The sequence below is a fragment of the Dermacentor silvarum genome, chromosome 4 (genome assembly GCF_013339745.2).
Source record: "Dermacentor silvarum isolate Dsil-2018 chromosome 4, BIME_Dsil_1.4, whole genome shotgun sequence".
Taxonomy (NCBI): domain Eukaryota; kingdom Metazoa; phylum Arthropoda; class Arachnida; order Ixodida; family Ixodidae; genus Dermacentor; species Dermacentor silvarum.
Genome location: NC_051157.2, coordinates 93,494,358 through 93,513,945, shown reverse-complemented (window position 1 = coordinate 93,513,945; position 19,588 = coordinate 93,494,358).

Sequence of the window (19,588 nt, the reverse complement as noted above, 5' to 3'; positions counted from 1 at the left end):
CTATTTCGTTCGCATATAATGCGTAAGGGCACCGCTGTTATTTAATTGTTTTGGGAGGAGTTCAACTCGCGAACCTGGCTCGCGTAATCAGCGAATGGACGGCTGCTATTTTTCAGAATCGATTGGCTGACGCGGAGGCGCTGACGAGAGTTGCTGACGCGCACTTATTTCCCAACTTGGTCTATGTCCGTGTCAAAGACCTCTCGACACTTATTCAATGAAAGACGGCGCTGTGGCTTAACGAAAGTTGGAAGCCAGCAATAACATACGACTGTAGCTTCAATACGTGCTACTATAATGACGTTTCCAAAAATCTTGTTCTTTCACATACTGTCACAGCGTTGGGACGAGATCAGAGTTAGAAGCAATTGTAAATGAAGGATTGATTTCGCACTTTGCTGACGCGAAGCAAAGCACACTTCGGTTTCCTCACTTTCTGTCTGCAGTGAAGCCTGAAGAAGTGATGGTTTTCCTTCTGTATAGCAAGCAGAGGGTGCACACTCAACGTTCCTTTGTTTTCACAAGACCTTTAAAACATATGATGAAGGTGTCGCATAATGCCTTTGGGTATAACAAATTTAGAAGGAAAGAGGACAAGTCACAGGTTGTGGTTCCTTGTTGCACAGACAACGCTGAATATTATTAAGCATCAATACTGTTAAACGTCATGTACACGGCGTTCGTAAAGACTGAAAGTGAATTTCATTTTCTATTTGCACCGTTCTTACAAAATTAAAAGGAGCGTAAGAGAAAGCCAAATTTCGTGCGCTATAGAGCCACCACCGCCAAATGCCAAGCTTGAAATGTATTCGTTGTTCGACATGCCTATCTCTATGACATGCCTATCTCAATGGTGGTCGAATCCCGGCCACGGCGGCCGCATTTCGATGGGGGCGAAATGCGAAGACACCAGTGTGCTTAGATTTAGGCACACGTTAAGGAACCCTAGGTGTTCCAAATTATTCCAAAGTCCCCCACTAAGGCGTGCTTCATAATCAGATCGTGGATTTGGCACGTAAAATCCCATAATTTTTTTCTACATACCTATCTCAATGCACGATATAATAACGAACGTTGCCAACAACTTCTTTGAGTACGAATTGGAAAATTGTTCTGGCTCCTCAATCTTAACTGTTGCTATTTGAGAATCGATACAATAAAATAAACCCGAACCGTTCTGTAGTTTCTGTTATTTCTGTAACATTCCGCCAGAGCTGCTCACGTCACTGAATAGGATGCTTGAACAGATAACGATGGCAGAAGATGCTGCGTTACTTTTACTGCTCTGCTCATTGTCGATTCTATGCTATCCCGTGTGCTTTTGTGGATAGAGAAAGTGGTAGTCTTTTACGTTACTACAGTGAATCCAAATGGGCGGCCTGTAGTAACCACATTGTGACGAATAACTTACCATTGAGCGTAGCCGTGCGGCACATTTCTATAACATTGTTCGCCGACTGCCACAATACTACTCTTTTCTAACCACTACTCTCCGGCAGAATAAATTGCCCATTTTTCACTGTGTCCATAGGAGTATCGATTCCGGCTTTCAGGCTTCTTCTGACCATGGGGACGAAAACAATTTAGATTAGGTTGGTGACATCTTCTAGAACATCCGCGACTGCAAATTACCTTGCGAACACCACCACGGCATTGCTTTACAAGTTCACGTGTTAACTTCTGAATTCTCATTATCAAGTGTCATTGTGGTGCGAACTTAGAGGCTGGCTTTTCTGTGTTCTATAGTGCACGCACTCATGTGTAAGCAGGACTGGTCACGAGTAGCGAAGCTATATATATCGTGAAGGGTTTCTTAAGAGCGTTTGCGGCAATAGCCTTTCAAAATATGGCTCTAAACTACAGCCACAAAATCGGAAAAGAACGATCATTGAAAGCGCTGTACTGTAAACGACACAGTCCGCAGATACGCAGTTGGTGTGGCAGCACAGCGTCGTCTCCCTTCCCTCCCCCACGGCCTTTCACGCGAGGCAAGAAGTCGCGTTTGCTCTGCGCCGTGCGTTCGCTTCCCGCGAAAGTGCGCTTTCATTCGCACATACAGCCTACGGCACGCGGCGACGATTTTATTGCTCTTGGACTTTCTCGAAACCTCACGGTGACGGCGACGATGACGGCAGAATTCCACTCGGAGTGTCTATGGAATTCCTGTCGCAATGAAAGGCATAAAGGTGTAAATCATCGTGCGGGACGTGCTTTACGGGTTTATTGTCACGTACACCCCACATCCTGGGTGTCAACGTTTCACCCGTCAGCACTACAGTGCAGGGGAGTAGCCAGGGGGGGAGGGGGGGGGGGGGCTGAAGCACCATCAGCCTCCCCCCCCCCCCCAATTTTTTCGTGCTGGTATGCACCGCCCACCAAAACTACCACCGACGCCTGTAATCATTCTGGATTTTGTCTACAATGTCTTTTTCAGGCTCGCTGTCTTTTTCAAGCCTATATGCAAAAGCAGGCTGCTTCTCCATACTTCCTGACGAAACGACGCACATCGCTGGAATCGAACAGCCTACTGTTTGTGCAAGGTACCTAAACAAGTATGCCAATGACATCGAGAGCGTGTTTTAGGTTTTAGCACCGGAATAGAATCCCCATCTCTCATTGCTACTGCAGGTTCTATGCAAATGTGTAAGTATACTGCTGCAAATTCTAGTCACCCTTCCAGTGACCACGGTCCTGCGCAGAGAGAATATTTTTTAACAAGAGTTTACTAAAAACCTACTTTCGCCCTACAATGTCCTGTGGAACGCATGGTTAGGATGGCGCTGCTATACACCCATAGAGACGTCGGCATCAGCGCGTCCGTAGTCATTGACCGCTTCGCTCAACTTCGCCGCCGAGAGAAGTTTGTCCTTTAGATAGCGAAGCAGCAAAAATCAATGCTAAGTATAAAGCTCTGTTCCTTCAGGTCCATAAGCTTTTAATAATGAAAACGTATGCCTGTTCGTTAGCGTTTAAAACTGCAGAAATTTTCGCTGTTTATTCTAGCAGTTAGCATCATGATCAAAATTATCATGCGAATACGAAAATTACGAGGACATCAATAACCCATTTTGACCGACCTTGCTCATTGAAAGCCCGGTCCACGCGGCGTTTGCCAAAAACACATCCGGATATTGGGTAGTTCAACTTGCCGCATCATCTGTGGCTTTCCTTTGTCCTTTTCTTTCCTGTTTAGCTACCTGCTTTTATTTCTTTTTTGAAACGAAGCAATACCCTCCTTCATTTTGGGTGCAGAATAATTGTTGGCGCTGTGCAGGCAGTTAAATTACACATCTTCGTGTTGATTTCTGCATTATTTCTTTATATATATTCTACCCATATGGCGTTAGCGCGACCGCCGCATGACCCGAGTAAATATCACGATTTCTGCGATCATATTTTTGTTCATCTGTCTTTCTGTGCGCAAAGTTTACTATCTGTGACTGCGCAACATGTTTATTTGTCTGGTTTGACGCATTATATACAGTGACGTTTGCTTAAATACGTAGATTTATTGGAGACTTATACGTATTTTCAGATATCTTGTTGCGAGGTTTTGTGTATACACGCAGTTAACTTTGTTTCCAGTGACTCTTTTTTTGCCCTTTAGCGAGTTGTATCTTCCCATTTGTTTATTCCATTCTATCTTCGCATTTCCAATGTATATTTTGAAGAACTCCTACTTTTTATATGTACTAACTGTTACGAGTATAATCTCGGTGTAATTACAATACACGACCGGTTACAGCTGCTCCTGCGCAATCTATTGCAACGAGGGACAGCGTCATTGAGGTTTTTTCCTGGCCGTTCCATATGTATAAAAATGTAAACAAGGTTCTTGAATGACAAATATTCATCAAAATATTTGCCCTCAACTTATTCATTTCATGGCCTTTACGTTTTTCATATCAGCTGCATGCACTGCTTTGCTGGTTTCGAACTGATATAGTCCTAAAGTTCGTGTGATATTTTCTTTACTTATTCAATAGGCAAAAAAAAAACGCGGAAGCATTGATACCAGTTATTTCTGCCACAATTTTTGGGGCATACGAATATATTCTTTTATGAAAAAATACATACTTTGCTTGACTGTGCATAGTGTTGAATAATTCGTTTGCAGCATCTAATATACAATGGCATTGGCAATGGTAATGCAGTGATTATTCATGCATTTGATCCCTCGACAAATTCTATAAGGAGGAGGCCGCGCTGCAACCTGAGCCCCCCCCCCCCCCCCCCAAACAAAATTTCTGGCTACGCCACTGCTACAGTGGTGTCTTAGCATTGTTGCCCAAGAACGTTTTCTGAGAGAGATGGTACATTTCAAACAGCTGTTGTCTAACCGCTCGTATAGCATCCGAGAAAGCTGGTGGAAATTCGTTCATTGGTGTCGTGGCTCCTACCTATGTTTTCGGGCATAAGGCGAGAACGGAGTGCTACACACAGACCACGAGAATGCATACAAAGTGCCACTTGCATCTACTTTATCGATCAGAGGGCCGAGTTTCGATAAGCAAGAAATAATGACACTTTATTGCAAGAGGAGAAGTATGACTGCGATAACACTGGAGACAACAAAATCATGTGCACGTTCAAGTTTACTTCTTGTCAGACTAAAAGAAGCGACTTTGTGCATTGCATACATTTAGAGGCATAGGTTTGGCCATTCCTTCAGGTTACCTGTCGACATCGGCAGCAAAGACGCTGAAACATATGGCCGTGACAATACACCGACTTAACCATCGCTGAACTGTTATGCTGGTATTGCAAGCTCCAAGGTAGAACACACTGACTGGAATGCTTATCAGTCTGCGTTGGAGACCACATGCTGCTGGGTGCTGTCTGTGGCAGCCATCGAGGAACGGATCATTCTGATTATGTAAGAAACGAGACGTACCGTTCCCTTATCAAATTAAAAATGGTGTTGTGGTGTATGAACGCTGCGTGGGATTCGACAATGTGCTGAAATAAAACAAAAGAACCAGTTGCACTGCAGGTCTCCACATCTCTCGGCTAGAAAAAATGCAAATTAAATGTTACATGGAGAAGCTTAGATGACAGTGCTGGAAGTGGTTTTGCTCAAAACTGCACCCCAGAAAGCATTTATCTAGGACTTGGCAGATTGTTCGTGCACTACCGTCCTCTCCGACGCTTACATACCCGTTTCATACCTTGGGCATAAGACAGTTTTAGTTTGTCGCCTTACGTACGTTAAACGTAAGCACCTTTGCGGGACGTTACGATGCGCCTCATTTCAAGACTTTTATTTTAGCGTACAGGAACGCAAACGTAAGGAAGACGCAATTCCTCCTTTACTAGATTCCTGCCGCCTCGCTCGTTTTCCCATTGGAGCGGGGGTTCCCGTAGTTCAGGGTGGTCGCGGAGAGTCGTCGCTCGCTGCCGACCCTATTTGCTGTTGCGGAGGAAGTGACGATTACGAGGCTGGCGCGCGCTCGACCAATGGCTTGACGAGAAACCGCGGGTCCTGCCTCCTGCATCGCAAAGACGCCGCTGTAATCTCGGAGGCAAGGCCACGTGATTTAGGTTTGGAGCGACCGTTGCGGCTAGTACTCGCAGCCGACCCTGGTGGAGAGGAGGAAAGAGGAGAGGGGCAGGAACCAGCTTCTCGGCTCACGCGGCAGGCACCTCTTTAAGGAGGCATTGGAACGCGTTATACAACGGGGTGATGTCTGGTGCCTTGTGCCAAACATATCCAAGCTAAGACAATCCAGTAGACACCATCCTGTTGTTGCTATGCAGACGCGTCTCGTTAGTACTATGGGCGCCGGAATCGCTGAACGATCTCGGAAATTGGACGCGCTATGCACTCACAACTAACGTTTCAGGTGAGTTTAGAGAAAGCGAAAGCCCATTTCTATATTTACTGGTGATATACGCCAGTGAGAGCGTAACTGTCACGAGAACTCACGCTGAAGCGGGAGTCGGGGGTGCCGCCATGTTAGACAACGCAATTTCTTAGCGTCTCTACACATTACGAACGTTAAACTGGCCAAATAACGTACGTTATCATAGCGCACGCAAAGTAGATCAACCAAATAACGTACGGAGCATGCGCACTGAGGACGACGCTACTTCTTTACGTACGTAATGCGTTTACGTTTGGTGGCAAACGCTAAACTAGAACTGTCTGTTATACAGTACTGGAACGTCACATAGAACGCTGAAAATTTTTGTTCACATCTGGTTGAATATATAGCTGCAATCCTGGTCCTCCAGCACCGCTGTGCACCACCAGCTGCGGACGAATATGTGGGTTTTCCATTAGCGCTACAGGAACCTGAAAGCAGCAACCTCAGCTTCTGCGCACTCTGGCGGACCAGGACCTGATGGAATTACACACTCTGCACTGTGTCACCTCGGCCCTCAGGCAAAGGAAGTTTTTGCTGGCTATATTCAACCTCTACTGGACCTCTGCAACAGTATTGACTCATTGAAAAGTCCCGTTATAGCGCTACTTAAGAAAGACAAGTCAGCTCGTGACATGCTGTCCTATGGACCATTTGCTAGTTACATTGGAAAAACTATAGAGAGGATGGTTTTGACATGTTTGGTATGGTTTTAGACATACGTTTTGGAAATTCCTGAGTAGGTGGCTGGAATCTGGATCCAGAAAAGGACGTTCTTCAATCGACAGCATAATCGACTTGATGTGCATTGTGGAATAAGGAAAGCAATGACGCCAGCTTCAAATCCCTTGAAGATTGTGGTACCAAAACCATTCTACATCTGAACCACTTTACAGACTAGACCATTTTTACGAAGACACCGGATGGTGACAAAGATGATTCTATAAATATTGATATAGGCCAGGGCCGAGTGCTGAGCCCTCGTTTATTCAATCTTCTAACAAACTGGTCGAGCCAAATAAGTTCCTATGGAGATGACATCGGCATTTGGACATAGAATGTTACACGTGTACATTTCCAAGTAAGATTGCTGTGTGCAATTTCAACATCCTCGAATCTTCAAGGGCTGCAGATTTCGGCAACGACGGGTGCGACGTTGGAGTTTCCACGAAAATTGATGACTGGTATCCAATAAAAAAATCGCAGTTTCGACCGAAAGGAGACGCATCGATTGCGATAGCAAATTACTAGACAGCTATACGAAGCAAGGACAGTATTTTTATCGGCCGTATAAACTTGTCGACAGTCAAGCAATGTTCTGCATATTCAGTTAGAGCTTTATCAATATTCGAGCTATAGCGCAATGTAACGCATTAAGAATGACCCGCACTGCATGAATATACAGTTTGGAATGCGTAAATGGCATAGAGCACGTTAAACGGATGTCTGGTGGCCGTTCCGCCTAAACAGCAGATGCTCATGCATTAGAAATCTTTAAATACTGTGCTACGTATACTAGGTTAAAACGTGAGGGGCGGAGCAGGGGGTGCTATATTTAATCGTTTGCAACGTTCAGCCCCGCAAGCTAAACCAGAATTCTTAGCTGAAAATGTTCAGTTGCATTAATTTTTCTCTATGGCACACAACGTGCAATGAGCTCAACGATTTTCCGGGTGTTCTTTCTGTCAGGTTCCTTCCACGGTCATCATCTATGAACTCCCATGTAGCGATATTGACTCGATGCCTCGTCATACAGCGGGAAAGAGAATGCCAGACATCGGGAGCCAATACACCGAGCGAAGTGGGTTCAGCGTTGCCGCTCTTCGAGGCAAACGGAAGTAATGACCCAGCAGGGTTGATTACTCATTCATATCAAATGGCCATACGCAATGTGGCCTTTCTGAAAACAATGGAGGCGCCTAACTGTGTGAGTGGCGTATTAGCAATTCAGGACGGCGGTACCGACGTGGAGAGCATTTGTAGGCAACCCTGAAATACTTATTGGATGTGAGCGCAGGTCAGAACAAGCACATCGCGTGTCGTTGTTTGTATATTGCTGGATTTCCAGCATCCTCCGAGCATGACCGGAAAGGTGAACTCGACATTGACTAGATGCGCGGAAAGTGAAGTTGCCTAGAGAGCGTACAGTTTTGGTTTTGTCAATCTATAATTCTGGCAAGGTTTGTGTTTAAATTATGAAACGATTTTAGGTACAAATCTTGTATGGTGAATAATCAAAAGAAGTTTGCCATTGAAGCATTCTTTATCCTCCTCAGACACGAACACAACTATGGAACATGATTGATCTTCAAGGTGGTTTATATTGTCTACTGCTATGCTACCGAGTCGAAACACTATTTTTAAAATTGATATGCCCCGTTCCGATTTCGAAAGCTGCGTCTCCATGTACGTGAAAAATAATTAGGTATTTCCATCCTCTCCTTATATTTGCTGTGGTAAAAACGGCAATTCATTGCTTAAACGCAGAGGTGAAGATGGAACTACGTGTAGTACAATATCATTTTAGTGCCGCGTCAGGTATTTTCACGCAATCTCAGTGATTTCGAAACATACATCAAGGTTGCTTCCGGCCGTATGCGACGACAGAGAGGTCTAGATCAATTTAGTGCCAAATTTCTCGAACAGGAATGACAAGAATATGAGTGAATCATTTCGTTACATCTACACATGCTAGTACTTCATACCCAGAACGAATATTCTGTGTAATCACTTCCGAGTGAACTTCGAAAAAAAAAAAGGTTGAAGGCAATATGATATGTATTGCACAAGGATCTTAGGAGGTTGTGGCAATTTCTGTCAAGTCTCGTAAATTATGTGTTGCGGTTATTCCATCCAAGTGTGTTCTATTCTCATGGGAAAAAATTACATATTGCACCAAGTGAAGACTTTCAGAAAGATATATAGCAAATACTACGATCAGTCAAGGATTCAGCATAAGTTATTCTATCGGTGCTTTTGCTTCACTTTTCGCCTCTCCATACACTCCTCATTTTTGAACGTTATGTCTGAAGCGGACATTCTAGTGCCTACGGACAAATATATCCTGTACAGGTTTGTTGTGCTTGGGGTTGTGTTACATGCCCTAAAGTCGATCGAAATGCGTCTGTTGTTTTTCCTCATTTCCAGCTGAAAGAACGGTTGTCTCTAAAGTATATGCCCCAAACAGGTTGATCGCATAGCGCTCCGCCAACCTCCGCCACCCCAAACAACCCTCAGAAATTGTTCAGCCCCCAGCTCGTCTGTGAAATTCGGCTTAGATTTGTGCGAATCAAGGACTATAGAAGCTGCACAACTGAGATAAACGGCTGACACTTAGTTACATGTGATAAATTGTAACATTGATCTTATAAATTGTGGAGCACTCGTGAACAAGTTCTGTTAAGGGTGCACAATATAGGGTTCACTTACATAGGCACAAAAGAACTGCGGAATCCATTTCCCAGCAGTTGTACCTTTGGTTCAGTCATAAAAAGCAGACGTTTTGATTAGTGCTACATTGTGAGCGAGTGTATGATCATATTACGGCATTTTGCTGGCCTCTACACATGTATACGGAATTACGAAACACTTTTTATTTTACAATACCAGCTTTGTTTACATTTGAATGCTTTCCCTATAAAGTTACGGTGGCTTCATAAGTTTATAAGACGCACTAAAATATTGACTTCAATTTGCTGGATGATGATTATTTCCTTGTATGATTTCACTATTAGTCGAATGTCGGAAGAATCGGAATGTCGAATGTCGAAAGAATCGGAATAAGTTTTAACAGAATGCATTTTAAACAACACTACAATAGCAATACTAGCTATACCAAACAACGCAACATAAGCTATACAACATAGCATGAGACTGAATTTTACAAGATTAACATTTGCCAAAAAAATGAAACACGTTGTACAATATACACTCGGAACCACACACAAAGGCAGTATAATGATCACATCAGATACATTACAAGCGAACAAAGTATGAGCTGAGTTCTTTCTTACGGAAATTATCGACATTTTTGTATTTGTTCAAAGTCAATGGTAGGTTATGCATTAACGACTGATGCTTATAGAGTGTTCTGAAGTCTGGAATTGACGATATCTCAGGATTTCTTGTGTTCACATTAATGCGACGACGCTCTAAGGAGGCCAATTGTTTTATGTATTTCCAAGCTAATTCTGACATGGATGGCCTAATGAATGGTCAAAACGCTGGATTGAAAATGAACGCAGTTACGCTAATGAACTTTTTAAATAATTATTTAAATAATAACTCAGCGGCTACGAATTGTAGCCGCTGAGTTCGCAAGGCATATCTCCACTTGAAACGAATTCTCATGACTGAACCAGTTTCGAGATACTAATTTTCAAAGTGTCCGACGAAATGCACGGGCGTTCCAGTTAACCTTTTGAAGAAAACGCTGTTTTATGCATTGAAGCACAGAAGTAACTGGCCTTAGCGCTAAAATAATGCAATAGTATCGACACTGGTAATAGTGTAATTGCAAAAGCTGTAACATGGAAAAGGTTTGAGGAGCGGTTCTTTGTATAATTTATTTTTCCTTGCGCGGAAGCAATGTTCGTTTTTGTGGAAAAGAAAAAAAAATAGGGTAGCTTGCACTGGCGGCGCAATGCTAACGAGACAGTGGAGCTGATGGGCACCTAGGTAGTCCTGGCTTTTGGGCTAGGCTAAGCACTACCAAGTCATTCCCCAGCATTTCCCGGAATTTATAATTTATTTATTATTGATCAATTATCGATTAGCTTTTGATTGACTATCGATTGTCTATCGCAAGATATTGGCCACGTATTTGGGCTAGGCTAAGCGCTACCAAGTCATCCTTAGCATTTTCCGGAATTTATTTATTATTGATCGATTATCGACTACCTACTGATTGGCTATCAATTGCCTATCGATGTCAGACTAAGTTTAAGTAGTCCCCACCCTTCTTAGCTAGACTTATCCAGGGTCACCTTTGATTGTTCACAGGTGTATGTGCCATTGCGCTTGTTGCCAGGATCGACCCATATTTTCGGATTCAGCAGACACATTACGCCGGCTGAAAAAGCTCCGCTGTGAAAAATGAGAACTTCATCTGTTTTGCTATATTCTTTGATAAGGTATACAGTCATCTTGCTCGTGTCACTTCAGCTTGGCACAGAATACATTGAACAATGAAATGCATAACGGTCGCGTGTGCTCCAAGGCCCACTTAGGCCCTTTAATGAGCGGGCCCGAGTCTGGCCCGGGCCCGTGGCTTCAATCCCGAGTCCAGCCCGGGCCCGCGGCTTTAAGCCCGGGCCCGGCCTGAGCCCGCCGACATACGCTTCGGACGGCACCCCGGGCTTTCGGGGAGGCCCGGGCCCGTGCAGTGCTCTAAGCCGGAGGCTACTCCGTTGCGAAAGTAATAGAAGATGGCTGCCCGCCGACCGCCGCACCAACTAGCCATCGCTCTGGCGATGGCTAGTCGGTGCGGCCAGCGAGCATGGTTTTCATTGCGAATGATAAACACTTGGCTGTGGCTAAAGGTACGTCAGACGTCTATTGCTGATTTTCTTTACAGATACGTTAGACGGATCCGGCAGTGTTTTTATGTATGTATGTCGAACTTTTTCATTATTCTCTCCATGTTTCACGTGAGGATCGTCTGGCATAAGTGCGCTGAACAGCTAAATACATGTTTCCCTTCCGTTAACGCCTATTTTGTGTGTGTTGTGGTGCAGCTTGCCTATTTCGGCGCAGTCCGTGCCCATCGGCCTGCTCATGATTGCTCTAACAATTGCCACATCTGGTTCCATAGCGTTGATGCGCGCTTGCAAAGCAAGAAAAACGCACTCCATTCGGTGTCTCTCGAGGCGATGCCATGACCACGCGGCCTTATCGGAAATAGAGCAATGCTGCAGTTACACTACGCTACCGATCCACTCAGTGATTGTCGGAAACCCGATCGTGTTGCAGCATTTTACAATTACAAAGATGCCGAATTCAAAACTACAATCCACCAATTAACAGAGTCGTTAACTACCGAAAGCAGAGAAGAACAATTCTGCTCCGTACTGTAAGCTCCGCTGACCGCTCTTCAAGTCGCCTTCAGTTCTCGTTCCTGACGAGGCACGAGTGAACATTGTACATTTTGCTTTCTCCCTTAAAGAGTTCTTTCTTGACGCTTCTTCCCGATATATCGCTAGGCAGAGCATTAATAGAAACTTAATATTGCTAACGAGAGTTCCGTATCTAGTGGAGGACTTCGTCGTTCTCAATAAATTTAAAATCATTATCGGCCGTGTCGGTAGAATATAAACACTTTACTCTGAAGCTGCGTCGTCCACCTAAATGATAAATGCTCTATAGATGAAGTTCTCCACAAAACGTGATCGAGAATACACATGCAGTAACTCACTTTGATAGTATTCAATGCCAACGTGGCTAAAGACTCGCTTTTTTATGAAACATGGAATGGTTTTTTCTGTTCAAAGCTGTAAATTAAAGGTTAGAGTAGAACATACCTAAAGCGTAGAAGAATTGGTTTTTAGGAACTCTGAATTAAACAAAAAAATATGCACAGAACGCCTAATATTTTGCAGTCAGTGGTTAATATTAAATGCACAGAAGCAACCACAAGTCGAGCGTTTTGTTGGCGTTGCGGTAATATCTCCGATTGCTATGCTTGGTACCCAGGTAAAACACCAAATCACAAACGCCTCTTTATTTCGTTATAATAGCGAGCTCGCCGCTATGCTAGTGCTCATTGTCGTCGAAATTTGCTACGGCACGTATTCCTCCCTCTTGTTTGTGCAGGTCTCTAGCTCGCACATGTGATGACGGGAAGGTATAGGTGTGTGATAAGCAGCTGTGTACGTATTTTAACCATTGCTTTCGGAAGGTATAGTGCGAAGCTTCGTGGAAGGCGGTAGCGTAAGGTCTTTCTCTTTATGGATCCACCATTACGGCTTATCCTTAAGGCCACAAACTGGATTGTTCATGAATAAGTCTGAGGTAGCTTTAGACATTTCATAAAACCTTTTGCGTGGCAGTAAACCGTTGTCTATGCGTTTTGGTACGCATACGACATCGTTTTACCAGCTCTTTTACATTTAAGCTGCACATGGCTAGGGCAAATCCGTCGTCCGCGACCAAAAAAACACTCTCCTCCAGAAGACAGAGCGTTTCCCTCGCAACGTTGCCTGGCATCAGGTTCCCTAGCATCGAAGCGCGCTTTAGCTGCCACCTGTGTCCGTGAAACATCTGCTCGAACTTATGAGGTTGCGCACGTGTGCTACGGGGCGAGAGAGAGGTGAAGTTGCGGTCTCAATTTAGCTCCGCCGTCGCCATGGGAGGGCAGCGAGTAGTTCGTACGCACGAAAAACAGCGAATTTACGAGCAACGACGCCGAGAGCAGCGGTGGGAATGTGACCGTCGTCTTATTCCACAGCTGGCTCACTGGTGCCCCTCGGCGCAACCACGCGAACGCGCTCGTACCAATGCTCACGCGATTGTTGTCTTCGTGTTCTCCCATAGCTGGCTCCGTTGCCACTCGTCATTCCAGCGTAGAATTTGACTTTTGTGGTCTTAATGGGGCGGCCACGTTTACGGGAGTATGAGCCATTCATTGTCTTACATGACGAACAGATTAATTAACAAAGTTGATACACGAATGAGCGTGCGTACCTATCGTCACTATGACCACCAATAACGACAATAAACACGTTCGTGCCTTTGTGCAAAATTCTGTGTCCCCTCTGTGTCGTGCGCTAAACAGCTTCGCTTGTCATCCACCTTCACAGAGTGGGATGGGTCATAAATGCTTGCTCTGAGTATTCGTTTTAGTGACATGGTGCCTTTTGGTTTGAGTATTCGTTTTAGTGACATGGTTTTAGTGTCCTTCTGTTGCCCACCAGTTGCAACGTTCAAGCATCCTTCGCAAGCAAAGCAAGAAGCGGACGAATCGCAGACGCCAGCACCACCCTTGTTATCCAGTCGTCAACTTTCACTGCTGTAGCTCCACCCTACCGATACCCTCTCCACTTCTGCGTGCTCCTCGGCTATTGTCAGCGAAATACATAAGCAAAATGTATCCAGATATACAGGGTGTCCTAGCTAATAGCTAGCCAAGCTTTCAAAAATAAAATATAGAATATACGAGAACGCAACCAATGGTATTTCGTCCGCACCAGGAGGATGTTTTGTTTTTATAATTGAACTATCGATAATTAGATTAGATTAAATAACCAACTTTTTAATTACTGAATTGACAGCGTGAATTTTGATAGCGAAGAAATAATGATGTATTAAAACACCCGATTCTGTTTTCTTCAGTGTGGTATGTCTCGCATATTTATTTTTTCCGCGTTATAAAGGCAAACGCGCTAAATATGAAAATATCAGCATGATTATGCGTCCGCGCACATTGACACCAGTGGTCCCAGGCGTTATTCGGAAGAATTAACTCTACTCAATGCCTGACTCGGCTGCCACTTAATGGTGACGACGCATCAGTATTGGCGTTGATCTCTGCGAAGTGCGAGCTGCCATTTTTGCTTGAAGCGCGAAGCCAATTCAGTGAGCAGCGGAATTGAGGAGGAGGGCAAAGACATTAGTCTTGATCCGTCGGTGTCTGTGAACGGTCGTTGACGCCAATATTTTCATTTCTCAACATTTTATTTGTCATAGTTCTCACGTCGTTGTCTTCGTTTACGTCTCTTTCTCTGTTTTTATTACGTTGTTTGAGCGTGCACACGTTCCTCATTGCTCATGTTGTTCGAGTTCTTTCCTTCCAGCTGCCTTGCTTTTGCAGCAATAAACCGGAAACGTCGGCGTCTTTTTTGACGTATATTTCTGCTTGAACGCCTGGCAACAGTTTGTGTCTAATGAATACCTGAAATGACGTCACGTATGGTTAATAAAATTTTAAATTTTAGCAGTAGGTTTTTTCTTCTTTTTTCCCCCGAGTTGACCGTAAAGAAGCCGACAGCTTTTACGTCAAATACAAGCGTACAAGGCAACTGCATTTGGTGAAACAGCAGTTCGAACAGAATGTGTGCCGTAAGTGCATGTCGAAAGACGATTTGAAGATATCCATAAACGCGAACTTTGGCAAGGGAAATTGCGTGCTCCCTGACCAAGTAGCATCATAGCTGTGCTACATGGCCAAAGGCCGTTCGAAAATTCCATATTTGCAGTGCTTTGCACTTGTGCTATGAAACTGTGTAGTGCATGCTAAGTACAGAATGATTGCATATCATCCTAGGACGCGTGTTACAAGCAGTAGCAGTCCAAGTGAAAACACACAACCAGCGTGAATCCTCGTGTAGTACTTTCGACGCGAGGCACAACGTGTCTGTAATACATTCAGAGAATCAAACATTTTCCAGTCATCTTGTACCCCACGTGCTGCAGTAGAAGCCCAGACGTTGCAGAAAAAAATTATTATCACTGAAACAGTAATCTTCGTTTCATCTTGCTGGAACAGCATAAAGTGATACATACGCTATCATACGGTATCTGGGATATTTAAAAGGAACATTTCATTGAGGTCAACACGTAGCCTTTGTTGACAGTAAAAGATCGTTAAACATCAACAAGAGTTGAACTGTCTAGAACGTGAAGAGGAACTGTTCGAAGGTTTGGTCATGCAAAAAGTTCAAAGCAGCAGGATGTATGCACAAATGTGCGTAAGGCTTAGCGGTGCCATGACCTGCGCGCCAAACATCAGCCGCAAAGTGTCCGTGGAGTGCGGAAGGTTTGGTTGGTTAGGGCAACGTTGAGGTGTTTACTGCAGGCGAGCTAAAGCCCAGCCGTCTGCGTCATCAAGTGCTACGCTGAGTGTCTCTTTTTGCTACTCGCGAACGTGTCGCCACGGGTAACACCGGACTATGAGCAATGGTAACATAGATTTCTTGCCTACTCCAGGACATGCTTAAATAGTGTGCGTCCGACTACTAAACTGTACTTTGTATTGCTAACACTCTGCAACTCCTCTTTGGGTCGATGTTTTGGGCCGTAGGTTGTAGCGTGTAGGAAAACAAAAACAAATTTTGAGGGCTCCGACAAGAACATGTACACCGGTAAGAAGGGCTGACGACCTGCTGAGACATACGCGATGCACTGAAATCAGAGAAAAAAGAAAAATGGCAGCATTCAACACTGCGTCGAATAATGCGAAGCTACAAAGGTGTCTCCACTTCTCGTCGCCTATGCTGTATAGGTATCAGTAGAAGACAAGGCGTTTCTTGGACAGGAGGAAGATCTACTCAGATTGCAGTGGGAAGGGGATGTTTATCTGCAATCTTCTCTGGGAATGAAAGAAGTAGCGTCTATAATATAGCAGAAGTTTGCTTTTTCCATCGCGTACGTCTGCTATGCCTGACTCTTCAACACTGTATGAGTTCATTCTGCTCGACTTCATCTTTCGTCTGCTTTCAAATTCTCGTATATTGCTGTCAAGCTAGCTGACATTAGCAATAATGTATTTTCTGCCTCTTCATTAAGAACAGCAGCGACGCACAAGAATGAACGAAGCAATGCCAAACATCGAGAGCAGAATTTTTTAATATGTATTCAGTACCTGCATCGCCAATAAGGCATTACAACAGGGGGGGGGGGGGGTCATTAGAAACAGAAAAATTTACAGAAGGGCATTTACACACTCAAAACGTGGTCATCAACAGATGTAATTTTCACGAACATGAGGCGTAAAATTGGCTTAGGGGACAGAGAACCAGACATAGACAAGCAAGAAATGCGGGTGCCGGTCAGATTTGACAGTGTTTCGATTGTGGAGAGAGAGTGTAGCAGGCATGAAAGAGAAATAAGCGAAGTGTTCCACATCAGAAATTTGGGCGTGCATCTATGTGAGTGAACCTTCGTTTCATCTCGCTGGTGAGGAATTTTAGTTTTTGAATATCTCTAATGTTATCACGCTAAGCACGTGTTGAACCCCTTGTCGAGCGTAGGACGGTGTCTAGGCTGCTTTGCATGATATTTGACTATAAAGTGTAGTTTTGTTAATGCTCTTGATTTCTACGCATGCATGGCGGAGATTTACGGAATGTTTTCCCAATAAGCTTCATTTATAAGTCCAGCGTTGTCCAGTGCGTTTCTACTTCTTGTGGTCGCGTCTGTACCTGCTGGAACCACCACACTGTCATCATGCACCAACGGGCCCAGCAAACCACATTACTAAACTGACTTTTACCTAATTTATTCAGAGAAATAACACGTATATATACAATGGGGTTCCATGAAAAACCTAAGAAAACCATGAAAAAGCATGAAGAAACAACTAGAAGTGTGCACACATGTTTTTCTTAGTTTCTTCATGGAAACCTGCTGTATATATACGTGTTATTACTCAAAATAATATAGCTGGAAGTTTGCGCTTGTCTATGGCTGGCTCCATGTGCTCTGTGTAAATTTCACCCTTCAACACTACTCATGGATTAACAACTAGCCCGCTCTTAAACATTGTCAAACACTGTCTTTTGAGATTATTTATGCCAACAATTTGCACGAACACGTCAAGGTAGCGCGATACTGTGCTCGGGACATCGAAGGCTATTGTTTTCTTTACGCTACCTTAGCTGCCGTCAGCTTCAATGAAGTACGGTGGAATTAGCTTTTCAAGAAAGTCACCCTCCGATGATTTTCCGATCCAATGTTGTCTTTTTTGAAATCTGTAAAAGACCAGTTAACCTGTGAAAATGGCTCAAAGTACTATATGGTTTCGTGTGATGAACTTTGCAATCTTTCGGTGATTATAAAACAATCCCCAGAACAAAAAGAGCTTAACGTAGTTGTGATCGGATTCTGGACTAATACTGCAATGATAATTTCTTTTTGTCAAGAAACTCGAGCCTCAAATAAATGGGCGCGATGCCATGCAGGTTTGCTCAATGAAGTAGCATGGGACAAACCTGATGGTTTTACGTAATGGCTATTAGCGCGAGCCGTGTTGGCAAAACCGCGTTGCGAAACGACGTAAGCCGCCCTATAGAAAATAGTGGTCTGAGCCCGTGCATCCATGTAGTCTGAAATACTAAACGACATTCGATGGCTTAAGAGTTGGGAAATTTGCTCATATAAATTCATTTATCGTGGGCTTGTGTAATCTTTTGGCATTAGTGTTGCATCAACGTGGTCTTTTTCTTTTGCCACGAGACAACGGGTGTAGTTTAAACCGCTCTTATTTATTGGTTTCAACAGGACTTGTTCATTATCATGTCATAGAACAAAACAAGGACAAGCCGACGAACTGCTCCTTGACCGTAAGCAATTTAACAGCATTTTCATCGGCGAATTCAAAGCCTCTCAGGGCGCGTTTGCAAAACTGTCAGAAACTTCGATTTTCAAGTTTTCAAACAAATTTCAATGTTGAAGCACACGTTGTTAGCGAAATTACCACTTTTCGATGGAGCTCAGCTGTCTTTATGCCTGTGATCGCCTTTGTTATACAGTATGCTCCTTTTTATTTCGAACGCTTTTTGTTAAAAAAAAGTCCACCCGATTTACACAGATCACGTCACTACAGATGAAAAATCTGCCCTGGCAGACGTGGTTGCCAAGAGACGGCAAAGCAATATAGCAGGTAATTAACAGGGCCCTGAACACTTTTTATTGAAGTGGAAAAATACATTTGAAGCGCAAATAGGCTATTTCAAAATCACTTTGCCGCAAAACGTACTTCAATGCGTTCAGCATAAGCGGAGTTATTGGCAATCAAACACGGACTCCGATGTGCTCCCCTTCCTCCTCCAATGACTTGCACTGCGAAGGCTACGGGGGAGTGGGGCGGGGCCACAACGCTCCGCCTCCAAAACTTCACCGTGGCGCGCAGTTCAAATTTCATTTTGAACTTCCTATTTTGGTGCCTACGAAGCGCTAAACGTAAGCCAAACGCGGTTGTCCTCATTGAGCCGCAGTGCGCTTAGCCACTGGACTCGTGGCGGCACCTCGCGGCGGCCGCGGTGTAGCCGGTCGCAGCGACCAATAGCAACGGTGTATCGGAATGTGCTTTATTACAAAATAAAGCACCCAGAAAATAGCGATGATCATGGGGTCATTTGAAACGAGAGTGTTTGAGAGAAAGATGACTTCGCGTTCCGCTTGCGAGCTCCACGGACCGCGTACAAGAGCAGAACTTGGCTGAGATGTTCACAACAGCGTACGCTACCCGCGGACTATGTTATTTCACCAAGCCCGAGGGCTGGTTAAAATATATTTGCTGCCGCATCTTGTGTGACTTCAGTGTCACCGCATGCCAACATTTCTGAGCGTTACCTATTTAGCGCACTGCATTATTTAAACCGATTGGGGCAATTAAAACGTTAATGACGTCCAGTATACTGTCTGGAACAGTACTGAAATACGTAGACTTGATAGCGATGACCTCAACTGTTGAGTTATTAAGATCCGCGTGCGTCAGTTACGTTAGGTTCTTTCTATATATACGCCGTCTGTATATGTTGAGTGCCTTGGAAAAAAGAGCAGGTCTTGGCAATCTTGTCATTCTCGAGGCCACAGAAACGAGCTAGATTGGACACGCGCTAGATGCGGCAAAGGAAATATGTGTGTACGCTCTGTAGTTGGAGCATCGTGTTTTAATAGTTTTTGCTGGCTGAAAATCCGAGTGGCGTTTAGATGAACCCCTTACGTATAGCATCGAGTTTGTTACTGTGAGCAATGTTTACGTGGTGAACACAATTTGTTTTAGTACA